This window comes from Physeter macrocephalus, chromosome 11, assembly GCF_002837175.3.
Source record: "Physeter macrocephalus isolate SW-GA chromosome 11, ASM283717v5, whole genome shotgun sequence".
Taxonomy (NCBI): domain Eukaryota; kingdom Metazoa; phylum Chordata; class Mammalia; order Artiodactyla; family Physeteridae; genus Physeter; species Physeter macrocephalus.
In genome coordinates this window covers 69721172-69736057 of record NC_041224.1, presented here as the reverse complement: position 1 = coordinate 69736057, position 14886 = coordinate 69721172, and the positions used below count along the sequence as shown (strand labels likewise).

General features: G+C 45.4%; 1 protein-coding gene across 1 annotated transcript in view; it reads left to right on the top strand.

Annotated features, from left to right (window-relative positions):
• LOC102976759 (OTU domain-containing protein 7A) overlaps positions 1-14886 on the top strand; it is a 191954-nt gene that overhangs the window by 57984 nt on the left and 119084 nt on the right. The window lies entirely within an intron of this gene.

The window sequence follows — 14886 nt, the reverse complement described above, 5'->3', positions numbered from 1 at the left end:
CTGAGGGTTGGCTTTTGGTCTTGATTATGGTGTCCTTTGCTGTGCAAAGCTTTTGAGTTTCATTAGGTCCCATTTGTTTATTTTTGTTCTTACTTCCATTTCTCTAGGAGGTGGGTCAAAAAGGATCTTTCTGTGTTTATGTCATAGAGTGTTCTGCCTATGTTTTCCTATAAGAGTTTGATTTCAAGATCAAAGGCCAGAAGCAACAAGGTCCTACTGTGTAGCACAGGGAACTATATTCAACATCCTGTAGTAATCTATGATGGAAAAGAATATGAAAAAGGATATATGTATATGTATAACTGAATCACTTTGCTATACAGCAGAAATTAACACAACATTGTAAATCAAGTATACTTCAATAAAATAAGTTTTTTTAAAAAAAGATTAAAGGCCAGGAAATCTTATTTTAGTTGATGAAGCTGCTGCTGCTGCTGCTGATTTCAGTAAGAAGCATGAGACTGGCTGCAGACAAGGTGAGAAGACTGAGCCCCAAGGATGCTGTCTGCAGCATGAGGTTTTATCTGGACAGGTCTCCATCTTAACAGAAGTGATAGTAGGGACGGTGTGGCTTAGACACCAGGCAGAACGGCAGGCGGGGTGTGTGACTGGGTACAAGACGCCCACGGAATTCATTTGTTTGTCTTCCAAATCAAGTGATCCTTAAAATACTCCTCTGAGACTGAAATCAAATTAGGCATTTTTTAAACTTCACCGGAGAGTATCATTTTGGTCCTCTCTGGTCACAGCCTGCAGCCCAGCCCCGCTGACCCCTGTGGTATCAGTGAGCCAAGGACGGCCTCCGAGGCTGGTTGGTTCTTCACTGCAGGCTGAGACCCCGGAGCTCCAAAGCCTGCCCGCCCAAACTCATGTTTTTACACATCCAGTTGTTTTAAACACAGCCCCATTGAGCAGACCGTTAGCCTTTGAGAGCCTGCCTGCTTTGCATTCCCTGCAGACCTTCCCTCAGCATCTGCTCGCTGTCGATAAGACTGAGCCTGTGGCTGTAAGACCCCAAGCCACTGCTGCCCTTCAGACCTCCCTGACCTTGAGACTCCCCGGGCTGCTGAGCGATATCACCCGACACCAAAGCCTCCACTCCACCCCTGTCTCCCTGGGAGTCCCCTTGCGCTCCTCCCCTTCTGAGTAGAGACTCCCAGGTAGCCTCTGGACGTTCTCCTGCTGGGAGATGCACACCTGTCAGAGCATTGCCCGGGAAAGCTCGCCTGTGCCCCGGCTGCCTGCTGCTCGTATCTTTTTCCCTTGATCAGCCCCCACATCTCTGGAGCCCCCAACACCTCTGCAATTCTCTGGCAGAGGGTGATTTTACAAGCCTCTGAGCCTTCGTATATGCTGTTCCTCTTTTTCTGGGAAGTCTGCACTCCCCGCTCTTGAATAATGGGGGTGTCGGCCTCTGTGCAGAGCCCCCCTCTGGCTCTCTGTCCACACCTCTCAGCCCTCCCAGTCCACAGCATCAGCTCACGTCTGTCTTACCTTTTCCCTGTTGGCCTCTTAAAAGCATACATGAGGGGACTTCCCTGGTGGTGCAGTGGTTAAGAACACGCCTGCCAACATGCAGGGGACACGGGTTCAAACCCTGGTCTGGGAAGATCTCACATGCCACGGAGCAACTAAGCCCGTGCGCCACAACTACTGAGCCTGCACTCTAGAGCCCACAAACCACAACGACTGAGCCCGCATGCTGCAACTACCAAAGCCCGTGCGCCTAGAACCCGTGCTCTGCAGCAAGAGAAGCCACCTCAGTGAGAAGCCTGTGCACCGCGACGAAGAGTAGCCCCCACTCGCTTCAACTAGAGAAAGCCTGTGCACAGCAACAAAGACCCAACGCAGCCAAAAAAAAAAAAAAAAAAAAGGTACACATGGGTCCTTACATTTATATCATCAGCACCTCGGGATGTCTCAGGAGCTGGGGGTCTGCTGAAGACTCCTCGTAGTGCAGCATCAGGGCAGTCCCTGTCCTAAGCTTCTGGCTGTTCGGTTTAGATGTTGCTTCAGCTTCTCTGAAGCTGTTTCATCATGCACTTGCATCATTGTTTAGATTAATTGTGTCCTGAGTGTACAGAGCCCAAGCACCTGGAAATGCTAGAAAGTTATGCTTTGTTTATAAGCTCTGGAGTGTGTGAGACCCAAAAATAGAACTTCTCAGACTGTAAGTTCATAGTCATTTATGTATTCACCCAACAAACAATGTAATAATTTCATTTGTGGAGTAATTCCACAAATGAGTTAATATCTGCTGTGCATATAGAAATTGTCTTTCTTTCATTCAGTTGCTGTATATGCATGACCAAATTGAAAGTTGTCTTTTCAGAATTATTTTATTAGTATGTTTTAAAATATACTAACTAGATTATATTTCACATCACTGTGACATTGGTAGTTTCAATACTTACTTTACAGGCTAACACAAAATACTCATCGCTCGATGCTAAAATTGAATGTTTTCATTTACTTTTCTGTATTATTTAACCAGTTGCCCCAAGTGGTTGAGTTCAAAATTCATTTTGGTTTTTGAATATGTGCATATTTGTTCAAAACAAAACCAAAAGGGAACCAATTAATTACCAAGACAAACAAGTCATGTTTACCCAGCATTCAGGTAAACTTAGGCCTGCATTTTAATGCTAATTAAATTAATTCAAACATTAGTATGAATTCCTCAAAGAAAATTAAGAAAATACAACAAAATGAGGAAATAAGATCACTCATGATCATACCCTTTAAAGAGAATCCCAGCGATATTTTGCCGTCTCCTCTTTCAGTTCTTCTTATACACATGTATGCATACACGTATGTGCGCAGATGTAATACACACATATACCTGCCCAGGATTTGTTGTATATAGAAACATATTTTTTCAAATGTTTGCAGTAGGGACATCTAGTGGTTTGCCAAAGTCCGTCCCCTTCTCCCTGAGAGGGACCTCCATCCCCCAGGCCCCTGGACTTGGACCAGTCACATGATTGGTTCCCACCATGGAAGGGCCGTGACAATGACAGTCACGGCCAGCACAGCCCGTCTGAGGGGATGAGGCTTGAGGGGCGACCGCAGTGGTGCAGGGGACAAATGTGTGAGCTTGTGGGCTCTACCCCCTCTGGCTGAGGGGCTAGGGCCCCCAGGGTAGCCTTGGGGGCCACGTGTTACAGGCAGCCTCTGGGTCTCAGGGGGACTGTACGGAGTCTGCATGTGAAGGGGACACACCTTCCTCTGTGAGCTACTGAACAGGGGCGGGGTTGGGGGTCTGCCGATTACCGCAGCTTAACCTACACTAACTAGTACGTTATTTTTATTAAATACTGAGACAATACATAATCATATTTATCAGAATTAATTATAAAAAGAATGCACTTTTAAAGCACCCAGCTTTTAAAATGGAGGAGTGGAATTTGTCATGAACTTGGAAGCCCTCTGTGGGTTTCTCCCCAACTGCATCTCATTGCCCCTCTCCCCCAAGGTCCCCACCACCTGGGTTGTGGGCTCACTTGCATCGCTTGTTCATCTTCCGGGTTTTAACCACTGTGTCTGTATCTCTAGTTGATACTCTGTTTCGAGTTGCATGTTTTGAACTTTACATAAATAGACCAAGACTATATGAATCTTTAGGGACTTGCTTCTTTCCTGCAACAGTATGCCTCTGGGATCCCTCTGGGCAGTTGTATGAAGTTTAACTGACTTTTCCTTGCTGCATAGCACTCCATTGTTTGAAGAGACCGAAATGTTCATTGGTTCATTCTACTTTCAATAGACATTTGGGCTGTTTCTTGTTTCTTCTGTTATGACCCAGGCCTCCATGCATGCTTTTCACAGGCTCCTTGGGCACGTGGTGGGTGCAGAGGCATCTCTCGATATAGGCATTCCTATATATGGACCATGGGCCCAGGGTCTATGGCATTTTAGAGGGAATGGCCGAGAACAGCCTCACTGATGAGGTGGTACCTCAGGAGAGACCTCAAGGAGCTAAAGGAGAAAACAGTGCAAGTGTTTGGGACATGAGTATTCCAAGCAGAAGGAAGAGCAAGTGCCAGGGCCCTATGGCCAGACAGTCAGTCCTAGCTAGGAGACCAGAGCAGCCGCATCCCCAAGAGGAGGAGGTGACATCACAGGGTTGTCACAGGTGCTCCGGGGCCAGAGAGCAAAGAACCTGGGGGTGACAGAGAGGAGTTATTTGGAAAGTTATTGGAAGTCTCTGGGGTTTAAAAGGAGAGGAATATGACAAGGTTTCCATTTTCAAAGGGCCACTCTGGCTGCCCGGTGAGCAGGGCACACAGGAGCAGCAGGGGCCGGGTGCCTCTTGCAATAATCCAGGCAAGAGGTGCAGCTGACCTAAGGTAGGAAGGGTGGAGATTTTGAGAGGGGATTAGATCGAGAGAATATATTTTAAAGTAAAGCCTAAAGGATTGGCTGATGTGGGCTGTGAGAGTGAGAACAGACTGGAAGTTGACAGCATGGATTTTCATGTCAAAGTCATTCTCTGTGAGGCCAGAGTCCAGAGGAAGCTCAGACCTTGGGCTTGGGCTACATCAGGCCTGGGATGCCCTTGGATGCCTGGATTCATTTGCCTGAGCTGCTGTAACCGAGGGCCACAGACTGGGCAGCTTAAACAAGACACTTCTTCTCATCATTCTGGAGGCTGATAAGTCCCAGGACTGGGCACAGGCCGATGCGGCCTCTGGTGAAGGCTCTCATCCTGGCTGGCAGACTTCTGGCTGTGTCCTCACATGGCCTTTCCTCTGTGCCCTCACGAGGTGAAAAGGGAGAGATTCTGAGGTTGCTTTCTCTTCTTATAAGGACACCAGCCCTATTAGGTTAGGGTCCCAACCTTTATGACCTAATAGATAACCTTCATTTCTCTCTCCAAATACAGTCACCCTGGGGGTTAGGGCTTCAATATATGGATTTTGGGGGGACACAGTTTGATGCACAGCAACCTCCAAGGTGAGATGCTGAGTCAGGAGTTGACCCAGGGACAAAAATCCAGGGGAGGTCAGTACATAGAGGGAGGAGCCTGACAGGACAACCAGAGAGCAAGTACGGATGGGGAAGGGAAGGGGCCCCAGGGCTGGAGGCCTGTCAGCAGGCAGAGGTCGGGAGTCTGAGAAGGATCCAGAGAAGGAGACCAAACAGAGCATGATGTCCTGTCCCAGTGCCACACACAGGATGTGGTCAAAGAAGGGAGTGATTGCCTCTGGGGGTCTGTGGGAGCCATGGGTACAGGTCACAAGGGTAGCATCAGTCAGGGGTGGGAATGGGGGACCGGGGCTCCAGCAGTGATGGGAGGGGAACAGGTCACAACAGTGAGTACAGAGGACGAGTCTAGAGTCCAGCCTCAGGTGCCTGTGTCCCTGGGGTCATTCCAGATCCCCCACTCCTTTGTCTCTGTGGCCAGTGTTTCCCATAATAGTGTCGATTTGGTCTCTTGTGTCTGAAATTCATAGTGTATATGTTATTAGCACTTTTATATTGTTTTTTCCTTTTTACAGTATAGAGCTTCAATTACTTAGCATAATGCATTTGAGATCTGTTCATGTTTTTCCATGAATCAGTGGTTTGTTCATCCTTACTGAGGAGTATCCACTGTATGGGTGAACCACGGGCGTTTTTATGAGCAGTTGCCCATTTTGGTATTTATGAATACAATCACAGAATTTCATGTGAACATAGGTCTTCATTTCTCTTGGGTGAAAACCTAGGAAGGAGATTGCTAAATCACGGAGTAAATGTATGTTCAACTTTATAAGGAACGGACAAACCGGTTTCAAAGGCCATATCCTGTTGCATTCTCATGACAATGTATGAAATTTCCAGTTGACCCGCATCCCCTCCTGCACTTGGTATTGTCAGGTTTCTTTAAGCAGCTCTAATAGAAGATAAAAAGTGTGGATTTGGTTCCTGCTCCCAAATCCACTGAGCACCTGCTTCCAGCGCCTTTATCTTGCTTCCAGCCGCGCCTCTAAACAGCAGCAGCCTCTACACTACGTTGTTTCCTAACTTTTAGAATCTTAAGACTTAGAGTACTCCTTAGACTTTCAACCATCTCTCCTTAAGGTTGCCAAGACTGGGGCTCAGAGAGGAGGCAGAGATTCCCAAGGTCACAGAGCAAAGTCAAGGCAGGCCTGTGACGAGAACATGGTGCCCGATGATGGCTGCTCTTCCCACGGGCCTTGGACTCACACGGACTAGTGTGCAGGACACCCGGGGCAAACACCTGTGCTCCTCACGGCCCTGGGAGGCTCTCATGTAGAAATCCCAGCTCCCAGTCATTGGAGGGCTTGCCAGTTAATGCAGCAGAGCTGTGTTTTGAATTTATAGATATTTGACTCATTCACATTGTTTGTCTAGGATATAGACATTCATTCAAGTTAAAAGTTAGTTAATTTTAGAGAAACGACTGTTTCAGCTGAGGCTGATGGGTCCCACTTATCAATCTCCCCTCTCTGTGTCGCCTTTGTGGTCTGTATCCATAGCCCCATGTCTCCATGGTCCTTCTATCTTAGAGGAAAGAAGCTGGATAAATGCATTTGCTCCTAGAGTAATATTAAGGGTTGGATGACAGGCACCTAATAGTAACTGGCCAGGAGCCTCCCCACAAGGACAGCATAGGGTGGACCAGTATGTCCTTGCCCTTCAGAATGTCTGCCGAGCACCCACCCAGACCCCACCTACCTTTCTTTATTTTTTCTGTATTTTATTATGTCCATCCATATAGGCATACATGTGTAATATTGCATTAATAGATTATAACATACATATCATTTATTTCTTTTCTGCTTGGTTCCCCATACATTCTTCTTCTCAACTACTAGAAACCCATATTAGCAACCTTATATGTATACTTCTGTATTTTTCTCCAAGCTCAAATAATTATCTACAGATATGTATGTAATATATATTTATAATATATACATACACACATATTTATGTATGTGTATGTGTGCACACACATATGAATACAGTCAGAATCTGTCAGGAAAACTTGAGCTTTGCAAGTGTGATGGATTTTAATACAGGCACCTAGATGCTCACATCACCATTGAAGGGTTGGGAGAGTGAAGGCCAGGGAAACCACAGAGAGAAGCAGGTGAGAAGGGAGTCACCCTCAACCTCAGGGATGTCACCAGGGTCGGGCTGCTGTCACCACCTCCTGCATCAAAGCACCAAAGCCCTCCTTGGAGGGCTTCCTCTGGAAGCAGCTGTGACTCACGGGCTACTGAGGACAGGACTCCCCAGAGCCCTCCCACCCCGGGAGCTGTGTGTCCCTTCTGTTCCTCTTGCAGCCTTGCAAACCTTTCATGAGTGCTTCTCGTTTGGGAAACTGGACCCTGTCAGGAAAGCAATCTGGGAAGTGTCATTGCAGGCTTCTTCCCCGTTTCCAGAGAATGAAAAAGAAGGGTGCAGGGGAGGCAGCCACTGAGTTGGCAATGGGCTCTCCGGCACTCTCCACCCCTTTGTCCAATCCCCATCCATATACATCCTTTGACGCATATCTAAATGAGCAAGCAGCACATTAATGTCACATCCTGCCTACTCCACACCATCCATCATGCAGGTAAAAATGCTTCACTTCCCACCAACCGTGGAGACAGGAAGTCCAGGAGGCACTGGACCCATCTTGAACTTTGCTCATCCCTCACCTGGTTGGATTGTGACCATCTTTGATAAACTGTAACTTGAGGACTGAATTAAGAGCTTACGCTTAGCCTTCCTTATATTCTATGACAAGGAAGGGAGACGGGTACTCGGTTCATCTTACCGATAGATAAATAACAAAGTGAGGGGGAAAATCTGCAAACCGTTGTGGTCTTGAACCCGGCCCCTGGCCGACTCTGGTTTGGGTGTTTGTAATGCCTTCCCCAGGGCACTTGCCCTGCTCTACTTGCCCTCACCCAGCTCCCAGACCTTCATATCCAGAGTCTGTGCCATTAACTCAGGATCCTTTTCTGCCGTTCGCATGCTGGGCATGTCCTGGTTTAACAGTTGTAAAATCTACTCCTCTGCACTTCCTTCAAATTTCTGCTGGCAAAATTCTTGCAGTTCTTTTGATGTGTGTGAGACCTCTTCCCAGGCCACCTTCCTAGTTACAAATCTGAAAACTAAAAAGAGCTGGGCATCTCCCTGTAGCGCATCTGCACAGACAAGGTCATTGCTGGGTCTTCAGACAGCAGGGGGCTAGCCTCAGTCAAGGGAGGAGGGGTGCTTCTGCTGGCTCAGGAGACTCAAGGCCCCCACGTTCATTAGAACCCACCTCAATGTTCTCAGGACCCCATGCAGCTGTCAAGCCCTCATCCTTCCTGCTCACTGTCCTACCTCGTTCACGGGAAACCTGGCAAGGCTTTGAATTAAGCTTGCACAACTCAGCCACTTGCAGCATCAAAAAGGTCTGGATTTGGAATCAACAGCATAGCTATATGAGCTCAGAGGTTCCTGAAGGGAGGTCGTGAGGGCTCTAATTCCACAGCCGTGCCTGGAGCCAAGCACCTCGCGCCTTTTTGTCCAGCATGCTGCCTGGTGCAGTGGGAAGGGGAGCCCACCACAGTCCTGTTCTCCCACAGTGGCAGAGAACCAGTCTCATCTCTGTACTTCTGCATTCTTGGCACCGCGTCCAGTACCACCTGTATCCATCAGCATTGGGAGGGGTAAGATGGAAGCCACTCCAGTATTCCCAGGGGGATGGGAGCTAGAGGGTTAGGAAGCCGCAGAAGTGTGTACCCTTGAAGGAAATTGTGCTCAGGATGGGTTACTGTGCAGGGCGGTTGCCGGCACTCACTGGGAGTCCTCGCAGCCTCAGGGGTCCCAGGCACCTCCACCACCACCCACCCAGTGGCTGGATCACCAAAGCAGGAGCTTCTCGGGGCATGGCCCCAAACCTCCAGCCAGCCTCACGCCTGCTCTCTGCCCAGGCATCTGCTCGCAACCCTCTGTAGAAAACTGGCCTGAGATGCTCCTCCAAATCTTGCATGAACACCTATCACTGGAGGCCGTCCCCAGAACAATGACCAGGAAGGGGATTCTGGGAACAGCTCCATGGGTTCCTCTCCTGCGTTGCAGGCAGGGTGTGCAAAGACAGCGGGGTCAGGAAAGCACGTGGATGCTGGGCATGGACCAGGCAGGGCCGGTCCTTCTGTCGCCAAAGGTGATTGTATAGAACACACTTTCATCATAGTGCTTTTCTCAGTCAACAATCCTTCACTGAAACCCCCTCACATCAGTTGTATGTGCACATTCATTCTCTTCAGTGGCTGAGTCATCTCCACATGTGGATTACCGTAATTCAGCCAGCCATTCGACCAGTCAGCTTGGTCCTGGACACCTCCTTCCCCACTCCCTCCCCGAGGGTCAAACACTGGGAGAACCCCCACCTCTCCATCCTCACTGTCCCTGGGGGGGCATCTCATCTCTCATCTGTACTGCTACAGTCATCCCTTAATGTTCCTTCTCCCTTTAGCTTGGCCCATTTCTAATGCAGTCTCTGCTGTTTCACCAGAGTGATTGTTCTTAAATGCAAATACTTAATTTTTCTACAATAAAAGTTTGATCCAGCCCCACTCCTGTTGGGGAATGCTTCAGTGACTGGTCTTTGACCTGGGATAAAGTCCAGACTTCATGGCAAACTTCACAAGACCCTTCAGGGAATGCTCTCCCTCAGTATCTGCATCTCCCCACATCCTTCATTTTCCCTAACCAGGCCTCTCCTGTCTTCTCCCCTCTGGGCGTCACTCACACATAACTGCCTTCAGTGTTTGAATGTGCCAGGTGATGATACTTCCAGGTTTATTCACGTGATATCCTCTCCCTGCTCACCTGCTCCTGACTTTTTGCCAGAATAGCTTTTACTCTGCTGTGAGGTCTCAGCCTAGATGAGACATCCTCCAGAGAGCACCTCTGATCATCCTCCAAGTCTGAGTTAGATGTCCTCCTAAGTCCCTTGTCAGACCCTGTACTCATGCACAACACGTAGGTCTCATTGTAGTACTCTGGCCTCCTGTCTCTTTTCTCTATATTAGTTAGCTGGTTGCTGGCAGTAATCTATCCAAACTCTTATTCAGCCTCTTTTTTCCCCCTCACTCAGCTATTCTTAGCTCCTGTCCTTTTCATGTTCATGCTTGTTACCTCATGTTTACAAAATGATTGCCACAGCCCCAAGTCTCACATCTGTGTTCCAGTCAGTAAGAATGGGGAATAACAGCACAAGGCAACTCTCCTCTTAAGTCTACATTCCTTTAAATCAGATATAAAAATTCTTTTCAGACACCTCCCAACAGAGTTTGGCCCAGATCTGAGCACTGAGGAATGACAACATCTAGAGATTTAGTGAAGGAGGAAGAGGTGCTGTTAAAGGAGAGGAATAGAGCAGCCATTGGAGTAAGAGAATGTAGTGTCTTGGAAGAAGTGAGAGTGACAGACACCATGCTGTGCATTAGATACTGCTTCCCCCACTAGCCCAAAAAAGAGAGTGAATCAAGAAGGAGACTGAGAGGTCAGCTATATGAATGGGGGCAGATCAGTGACCTTGGATTTGTCTACATCAAAGTCATTGGTCATCTTGAAAAGAGCTGCTTCATAGAGCAGTGATCACAAAAGCCATCCTGCAGAGAATGAAGGTTCACAAATATAACATCTCTTGTCCTTCAACATTTGTTTAAATTGTCTGCACATACTAGCCTCTCTATAGTTGGCAATGGAATACAAAATAATACTAATGTTTTTTAAGTTTTCTATATCCAAAATATCAGTCATATAACTTGGTTATATTATGATTTTTTTATATTTGGACAAGCATCTGGTGAACTATGACCTCTTGGAAGATTAGTTGAGGCAGCCTTTGGACTAATTTCCTTCTACACATTTCTATAAAAATAAACTAACTAAAACTGATCTTATAATTACCATCTAGCTTAGAGGACTGGTTATTTCAATTGGTTCTATTTCTGTCTGCATTTAATAGCCCGGAAATTTGATATTGTTGCCTGCAAACGTAAATGAGATTTTCCACTTATAGCAATACGGCAGATGAAACATTATGGAAAAGTTCTCACTCTAAAATACTTAAAATACTGGGTAATTTACTTTAAATCCTTTTTAAATTTTATTTACTGTTTGTTTTAGTTAACTAATGTATTCAAACAGTTCAAAACTTAAAAGAGGAAGTGTACCCCCTTCTGTGCCCTCTACCCGACTCCTCCCTGACCCCTGGGTCACCACTTGTGTTAGTTTCTTATTTACCCTTCCAGTTTTTGTGTAAGCAGATGCAAGTAAACATTCATCTATGTATTCTTCTATCCTTACTCAAAAGGTGGCATTATGAATATTGCATACCTTGCTTATTTCACACCTAGTGTATGCTGGAGACCATCCCGTGGACCCACATCATTCCTTCATGTAACAACAGAACATTATGTCAGAGGAGTGGACTGTGGTTTACTTAAATATTCTTCTATAGATGGACACTTAGCTTGTTTCCATTATTTTGCTGTTGTAAACAGTGCTGCAATGACCATATTGTACATACCTCATATTTATGTATATAGGTATTTCTATAGGATAAATTCCCAGAAGTGGGATGGCTGAATCACAGGATAAGGGTGTTGTAATTTTGGTGAATCCTGGGAAATTGTCTTGCTTGGGGGATATATCATTCCATACTTCCACCAGCCAGCAGCTGAGCAAGATGGTTTACACACTAACTTGGTAACCAGGTGGTTGCCAACTTTTCATTTTGCCCCTCTGATATGTGTGAAATAACTTCTCAGATATTTTTCTAGTATATTTGTAAATTGCATTTCTTTTGTGAATAAAATCAAGCATCTTTCCATATGTTTCATGGACATACGAAATTCTTTTTTTTGTGAACTGTCTGTTCATGTCCTTTGCCTGTGTGTCTTTTGAGTAGTTAATCTTTTTTTTTTCTTATTGGTTTCTGGGCAAAACACATACACATACACACATGCACATGCATGCACACACACCACACAGGAGAAAACAGAGGGTGTCATGTCTGCTCTGTGTGTCCAGATGGGGAGCCACAGCTGCTTGGGGCTCACAGCTGAGGCCTTTGCAGGTGACATCCCAGCCAGAGAATATCACCTCACCCAAGACTCTCCCCCTCCTGGGGTCGCCTCCATGTGGTGCCTTCTTTATGTCTGAGTATAATGGCCTGGCCCCTTACCACAGTGCGGACTCCTCTGAAGGGCCACCCCCACTCCCATGCCACCTGCCAATTCAGCCAAGGTCCTACTGAACCTTCTTGATGGGTCAGCTGCTGCTCCTGCCCAGTCCTGCCACCTCATCCCCCACAGCATGCCCCCTCCTCAGATTTTCTTGGGAACAGAACTGCCTCAGAGATGACGCCTTGTATGTGATAGGAGTTGCAAACATTTTCCCAGATTGACATTTGCCTTTTGATATTTTGTATGTATTTAAGTCTCTCCAGGACTTCCCCTTACATTCCATGGTTTTGTCTGATTGTTCATATACCAATTATTGAGGCAGTGGAGTGGGTTTGGTGCCTGCAAGTGCCCCTCCCCGCTTACTGCTCTTAGGTTTCAGAGCCTCTCTAGTTATTCTTGCTTAGTTTTCCAAATGAACTTTAAACTCAGCTTGTCTGATTCCAAGAAGAAAAAACAAAGCGTGCTTATATTTCTTACAGGATCATATTAAATTTACAAATTAGCTTAGGAAGAAATGATGATACTGAGTCTTCCAAACTAAGAACATAGCGTGTGCAGTTCTACTTTTGTGCCTTTCAGGGATATTATAATGTTTCCAACTATGTGTTTTACACATCTCTTTTAAGTTCATTTCTTGGTATTTTTTCTTTTGGTTGCCATCATAAATGGAATGTTCTCTTCCATTATGTCTTCTAACTTATTTTTGTTTACATAAGAAGGCTATTTTTCATGTATGTCAGTTTTGCGTCAAGGCTGTTCACAGACTATGTCTGGCTCTCTGCCTCCCCCTAGTGGGAACATGGGTGCATTGCCCCTCCTGGCCCCTGTAGTTGGATTGTCCCTTTGACTAGTTCCGGCCACGGGGTTGTGAACACAAATGAGGTGTCACTTCTGAGCCAGTGTTTGATCCTTAGTTGGAGATGCTCCAGGGATCTCTGTCCTTCTGCCACACTGATGGGTGGTTTTTAAGAGCAGCTGCTCTGTCGGCCTGAATCCTGAAGTGAGAAGGTGCGACACAGATCTGGGGCTGACCCACAGCAGACCCGTGGGCTGAGCAAAAAGCAAACCTTTGTTGTGGTGGTCTCACGGGTGTAGAAGCTGTTGCCATAAACAGCAGGTGTTCTTTTGTTAATAGTCCATGTCAGTGTGTTTATCTTAGCGTCTCATGGTAACTTCTGTTTTATATGGTTTCTACTTTTTATTTAATATGCATATATTTGTATTTCTTATGTCTTGTTTTAATATGTGCCAGGGATTTGTTTTAACCAGGTCTGGTAAGACACACACACAGAAATGACTGTCATGAAGCAAGAAAGTCTTACTCCCAGTTCCCTAGAGGCAGGAGGCATGGCACACAGGGCCACCTGGAGAAGCACCAGGGTCAGAAGGCAAAGAGGCTGAGGGGAACACGTGGGCTAGGATTTACTATGGTTTCTGCAAGAAGGAATGGGCAAGGTGGGGTAGGTGGATTTAGTATTGGCTGGTGTGAATCATTGTAGCAGGTTCCAGGGTGGAGGGGCTGCCATGTAATGTCTCTGGCCTTGGGTGTTTAGCACAAGGGAACATTGGCCCAGAGCATGAGGGCCTGACAGAGGAGGTGGTTGGGGGTGTGGACTCTGGATTGGCTCCTTTTTCATATGAAAGGCATGCTTGCAGGGGAGTCATTTGCCATCACCAAGAATTAGAGAGTTCTGAGAAGGGCGATTTCTCCCAGGTCAATAAGACCTCAAAACTACAGAAAATAAAAAAGTAGGATTAATCCATCTCCACTGTGGACTGAATCCTTTAGCATTATAAAGTGGCCTTCCGCATCTTACTTAATGCCTTTTGACCTAAATTCTATTTGTTTCATATAAGATTATGATCCCTGTATTGCCTTTTGTTGTTATTATTGTTGCTATTGTTTTATCTTTGCCTGATAAACCATGGTTCCTCCCCTTTAGTTATAATCTTTCTGAATCACTTTTCTGAATATATCTCCCATATACAGCACGAGTTGATCTTTGTTTTTGAGGTAATATGAAAATTCTTTTCTTTAAATAGCTTCATTAAACCTGTTTAAATTTATTGCTATGACAGATATGGTTGGTCTTAATTCTGTCATATTATATTTACTATTTATATATAAATATTTAAATAACTTTCACTGTATTTTATTAGCTTTTTATTTCTAAATGTTTTTCTGATATTTAGGAAAGTTATGTTTTTTATCTAGTGGTTACTTTTTAAAATTCTACCTTTATGTACTATCCTCTTTCCCTTTTTCCTTTTTTTAATGTAATTATTTTTTTAATGAAGTATAGTTAATTACAATGTTGTGTTAGTTTCAAGTATATAGCAAAGTGATTCAGTTATACATATATATGTATTCTTTTTCAGTTTCTTTTCCATTATAAGTTACTGTAAGATATTGCGTATAGTTCCCTGTGCTATACAGTAGGTCCTTGTTTACCTATTTTATAGATAGTAGTGTGTATATGTTAATCTCAAATTTCTAGTTTATCTCTCCCCACCTACCCTGCTATCACCTTTGGTAACCATAAGTTTGTTTTCTATGTCTGTGTGTCTATTTCTGTTTTGCAAATAAGTTCATTTGTATCATGTTTTAGATTCCACATATAAGTGGTGTAATATGGTATTTGTCTTTCTCTGACTTACTTCACTTAGTATGATAATCTCTAGGTCCATCCATGTTGCAGCA